The following is a 6,000-nucleotide window of genomic DNA, read 5'->3' as shown; positions in this document are numbered from 1 at the left end:
CATGAAAGATTTGGGTACGACCAAGAAGATTCTTGGGATGGAGATTCGCAAGGACAGAGCTTCTAGGAGATTATGGCTATCTCAACATAGCTATGTTGAGAAGGTGTTGAACAGGTTTAGCATGGGTAACGCAAAACCAGTAAGTATACCTTTGGTGAATCATTTTTGATTGTCTATCTCTCAGTGCCCAAAGACAGATGATGAAGTTCAAGACATGTCAAAGGTCTCATATACCAGTGTAGTGGGATGTTTGATGTATGCTATGGTTTGTACGAGACCAGATTAGGCACAAGCTTTCAACGTGGTTAGCAAGTTTCTTTCAAATCCGGGTCGACAACATTGGGATGCAGTCAAGTGGATTTTCAGATACTTGAGGGGTACTACAGACTATCGCATAATGTTCAATAGACAACATAATGTTCCTTCAATTGTGGGATATGTGGATGCAGACAATGCAGGGGACTTGGATGATAGGAGGTCTACCACAGGTTATATTTTTACTCTTGTGGGAGGAGCTATTTTTTGGAAGTCCATGGTAGTCTATAGTTGCACTATCTACTACCGAGTCAGAGTATATGGCAGTAGCTGAGGCTACCAAGGAAGCTTTGTGGCTTACAGGGTTGGTCAAGGAGTTGGGTGTCCAGCAAGGTGGATTTAGTTGCATTGTGACAGTCAAAGTGCCATTTATTTTGCAAAGAACCAGGTGTATCATGCGAGGACCAAACACATAGATGTGAGGTTTCACAGGATCAGGGAATTGGTTTCATTAGCTGAACTATTGCATGAAAAAGTTCACACTTCTGAGAATGCAGCAGACATGATGAAAAAGCCAGTTACTATAGATAAGTTAAAGCATTGCTTGGACTTGATAAATGTCTCCAGTTGCTAGATGAGAGACGGCCCCAACCTATTGTTCCTGGTGAAGTCCTAAGTTATGCTTTATATTTTCTTAAGGGGTGAATATTTGCCAAGGTGGAAATTGTTGAGCATATAGCTCATATAAGGTTGTGGATTGGGGGGGGGGGGGGGTTATTGTTATTGTCTTTCCTACAAAAATACATATATATATATATATATATATATATATATATATGGATTATGTAACCTTGTTTATAATTAGTGAAAATTGAAAGTCGTTGCTCCAGTGGACGTAGGCACAGCCAAACCACCGTAAATATTTGTCTTCTCCTTTTTCTTTTGTTCTTACTACAACAAGTTTCTTCGTGGCTGGATTCAATCACCAACTCAAAAGGGAATTCTGAACAGACTAAAAACTTTGTTGATATTTTCGTGGCTGCAATTGATCAGAGTTGGATTCTAATAGGGAATTCAGCACCAAGGCGACCATAAGCAATGAGCTTACGACTGCTAATTGTAAAGAATTGATTTTTACCAGCACATGAATTCTAAAAACTAGCAACCTCTGGTAAATTTAGACAACTCAAGATCTACAACAACAAAGTTCCAATATTATAAAACAGCAAACGAAGACGAGAAGCATTCAAAATTCTTTCCAAATAAATCCCAAGAATTTCTAAAAATTGTTCAAAACCCAGAAAACTCATAAAACATGACAAGGACTCCTCATATGAGTACAGGAAGTTCATTGTCATGCAAACTCTAGAAGCAGCAAATCAATGATGTGTAAGTGGTAGACTCAAGGATGTATGCAAGAACATGATAATAACCATGCAGATAAGGCCTTCATATGTGGTAGACTAAAGGACGTATGCATGAACCAGATAATAACCAAGTAATGTTAAGAAGTAAACGCCCTAATTCCAAATTATGAAAGAAATAATAATAATAATCGCAGAAGAACGGAAAAACAAACATGGAAAAAATACAACAAGATTTATACAGGTTTGCGTCAAGGTGAGACTATGTCCTATTTTCCACCGCTGTAGTAATCCACTATGAAGATGAAATAGTTTACAAAGAGAAATCGCACACATTTAGTCTTCTCTAACCTCTTGGGGGCTGCAACGCAAAGTCCTTTATTGTGATGATAAAACCCTAATAGCAGCACCCCTAAATATAAAGGAAAAATTAGGGCAACCTGATTACAAAGTCAATCCGTGTACTAGTTCAACGTAAAGCGTTAATTAGGCTCCACAAATTAACAATCACCCACTTGGAGACTAATCCATCATCAATATCTCCTCTATAGCGTCAAAAACTTCTCAATCCTCTTGGATAAGTCCAACTGAAGTTGCACACAACTTCAATTTCTCAATTGTAACAGTCTTTGTTAATATATCAGCCAGATTCTGACTCCCTTGAATCTTCTCAAGTGCTAATACTCCATCCTTGTTGAAGATCAATTATGGAAGAGTCTTACATGACTCTCACAATAAGAAGTCTTATAGAGGCAAAATTATTATCGAAGCAAGTCTCACATAAGAGTTTTAGTTTTAAGGTGTTTTAGTTATGTTAGTCTTCTATTTATGTTGAGTTATTTAATTATGCTAGGACATATCTTTAAGTGTTAGAGTTTGGATGTAATCTGGACAAGGGTAGTTTAATTATAGTTAGACTCTACTACTTTCCTCTATTATAAATAGGGGTTCATGTACTATGATTATATCAAGTCAATAAAGTATTTTTCTTTTCCATAAATTCAACATGGTATTAGAGCAAGTTCTGTGAGTTGACTCAATCAATCCACAGAGACAATGTGATCCTTTTATGATCTATTATCTCTTGCAGTTTAGATGTTGCTCGGTGGAAGATCGATTGGCTGATGCTCGTGTTCCTATTTTAAGACGAGAACCCATATCAGGCGATCATGTTTCTGTTCATGCATGCAAACATTTTGAAGGCAAGATGCAGTCCTTCTGTCCTTTCTTGAATCAAGGAATAAGAAGCTCTATTCTTCGTCACTATAAGGATAAGCAAGGTGTCTATTTTTTTTCCTCTTGGATCTCTGTGAGTATGAGAAGGTAGGAACTCGATTCACATGTTTCTAAGTGGCATTTTCATCATAAACTCATTGGCATTGATGGAAAGATTCTCTGGTATCGTATCTAAGGACTCTCCAAGGTGCTTATAAAATTCATTTTACTGATGCTGCTCCGAATCTCTGAGTTTCTAGATTTCTTTTCAAAAACCTAGTTGTTGTGTTTCAGAAAGATTTGCTACTGCATGTTAGACTTGAATAATAGAAGTTCAAACACTTTCTTATCTATTTTGTATGTAAGAAATTTGGCTAATTGATTTCTGAACGCTAATGCTTCTCTGAGATCTTCTGCTATCTTCAAAAAATATCTGTTGTTTAACTGCTTCAAATACAATTTTCTATCATCCAGGTGAACTATTTTTTTGGAAAACTCCTCTATCGTCTTCTTGGTATCTTGTCAACATTGTTGATTACCGGTGCTATTTGGATGACGGCTGTATCTATCTGTGTAGATTGAGTCCTCAACGCTGGTGATACGTATTTGGGTCTGGAGTTTTATACCTATTTTTCCTTAACTCGGCTATATAGGTCTACTATTTGACTCAGTTCAACTCGGTTGTCTATCTCCGACCAGATTATTATCTTGGATTATTACTCGATTCCAACATACTATTTGGTGTAACTTCCTTATTTACTGAAGGACTCGTTGTGGGCTATTTCATGTGTCCTTATTACTCTTAAGGACTTTCATTATCTACTGGTATATTACTACAAACTTGGTGCATGTTATTTTGGCATTGGCCTATTTCCACTGTTGCTATTGTGTCTCTTTAAATGGGACATAATATCTGAAGAAGTGGTGGATTCAGCATCCTATCTTCCTCTTTATCGATTACCCATTGGTTATTTGGCAACCTTTCTCCTACCATCATTTATTTGATTCTCACATACCCCTTTGGGCCAACCTCTTGTGTGTTTCTTCTGTTGGTTTACAATTATATATATATATACATATATACATATATATGGGTGTTTTAAATCCATTGAGACTTGATATATTTGCATTAGCTGGAAAGATTTACTACTGATTCTTCAAGAAAGGGGGAGCACAAAAGATGAAGTTTTTGCATCTATGAAGAAATTTTTACAGTAAAAAAAATTGAAGATCAATAATCATTTTCATTGCAAGCTAAAGTTATAAACTCCAACTTGAGGGGGAGTGTTGAAGAGCAAATATGGAAGAATCTTACATGACTCATAATAAGAAGTCTTACAGAGCCAAAATTATTATGGAAGTAGGTCTCACAGAAGAGTTTCAGTTTGAATGTGTTTTAGTTAAGTTAGTCTTCTATTTTTGTTGAGTTATTTAATTATGTTAGGACTTATCTTTAAGTGTTATGGTTTGGGTGTAGTTGGGACAATGGTTGTTTAATTGTAATTGGACTCTACTACTTTCCTCTATTATAAATAGGGGTTCATGTACTCTGATTATATCAAGTCAATAAAGTATTTCTCTTTTCCATACATTCAACAATCCTAAAGTGCAGATCTAATGAAGTGATAACGCATCGTTATGTGCTTTGTTCTGGCATGATACCAGAGTTCTTTGCTAAATGAATAGCACACTGACTATCACAATAGAACACATTATTCCCATGTTTGAGACCTAATTCTTCCCAAAAAGACTGCAGCCATACCATCTCTTTGTTGGCTTCAGTCATGACGACATATTCTGCCTCAGTAGTGGAAAGATCAACTATATTCTGTAACTTAGAGACCTAACTAACTATTGTACAATGTGTATACATATCCAGTGGTATTCTACCTGCCATCAGTGTCTCCAGCCATGTCAGCATCTACATAACCCTGTAATCCCAAGTCTGATTTTCTCAAACATAAGGTTGAGTCTGCAGTGCCTCTCAAATACCTGAGAATCCACTTCACTACTTCCCAATGTTGCTTACCTGGATTACTCATATATCTGCTCACAACTCCCACTACATGAGCTACGTTTGGTCTAGTGCACACCATAGCATACATGAGACTGCCAATAGTAGAAGCATAAAGTACATTGGCGATGTAGGCTTGCTCGTGCTCTGTAGAAGGTGATTGCTCCTTAGATAGCCAAAAGTGACTAGCCAAAGGATTATTCACTGGTTTTGCATCATTTATGTTGAATCTACTCAACACCTTCTTCACATATTCTAGTGACAGTTTCAAGACATCAATGTCCCTAGTAATCCTCATCCCAAGGATTTTTTTTACAATACCCAAATCCTTCATTGCAAACTTCATGGACAACTCCCCATTCTAATTATCTATTTCATGTTTGCAAGTACCTACTATCAACATGTCATCAAAATATAGTAGTAGAATGATGTAGGCATCATCAAGCTTCTTCACATAACAATAATGATCCGCCTGGCACCTCAAAAAACCATTACTACTCATAAAGGTGTCAAACTTTTTATACCATTGTCTTGGAACCTGTTTAAGACCATACTAGCTCTTTTGAAATTTGCACACCATTTTCTCCTTTCCCTATGCTTTGAAACCCTGTGGCTGCATCATGTAAATTTTTTCCTCCAAATCACCATGAAGAAAGGTTGTCTTTACATCCAACTTCTCTAAGTGCAAGTCTTCATTTGCCACTAGTCCAAGCACTGTTATAATAGTAGTCAATTTCACTACTAGAGAGAAAATCTTGGTGTAGCCAATGCCTTCTTTTCTTTGAAGGCCCTTTACAACCAGACTTGCTTTGTACCGCTTATTGTCATCATGTTTGTCTTTTATTCGGTACACCCATTTGTTCTACAAGGCATTCTTCCCTTTTGGTAACTCGGTCAACTTCCATGTCTGATTAGATAATAGTGAGTTCAACTCATCCCTCATGGCCAACTTCCACTTGGTTGATTTATCAACTTGCACGACTTCCTCATAACTCTCTAGTTCACCTTTATCAGTCAATAAAATATAATTCAGTGTAGGGAAGTATCTCTGTGGTGGTCTACTATTTTTGGTAGATCTCATGCGTTCAGTAAGAGGAAAGTTCTGATTTACTTCTGGGGGTGTGTTTTCCTAGTCTTCCTGAGCAATATTCT

Source organism: Aristolochia californica, unplaced genomic scaffold (assembly GCF_029961685.1).
Source record: "Aristolochia californica isolate CCGP_79_NKW_82.1479 unplaced genomic scaffold, dmAriCali1.0.hap1 SCAF_5, whole genome shotgun sequence".
NCBI lineage: Eukaryota > Viridiplantae > Streptophyta > Magnoliopsida > Piperales > Aristolochiaceae > Aristolochia > Aristolochia californica.
This window is presented reverse-complemented; position numbering follows the sequence as displayed.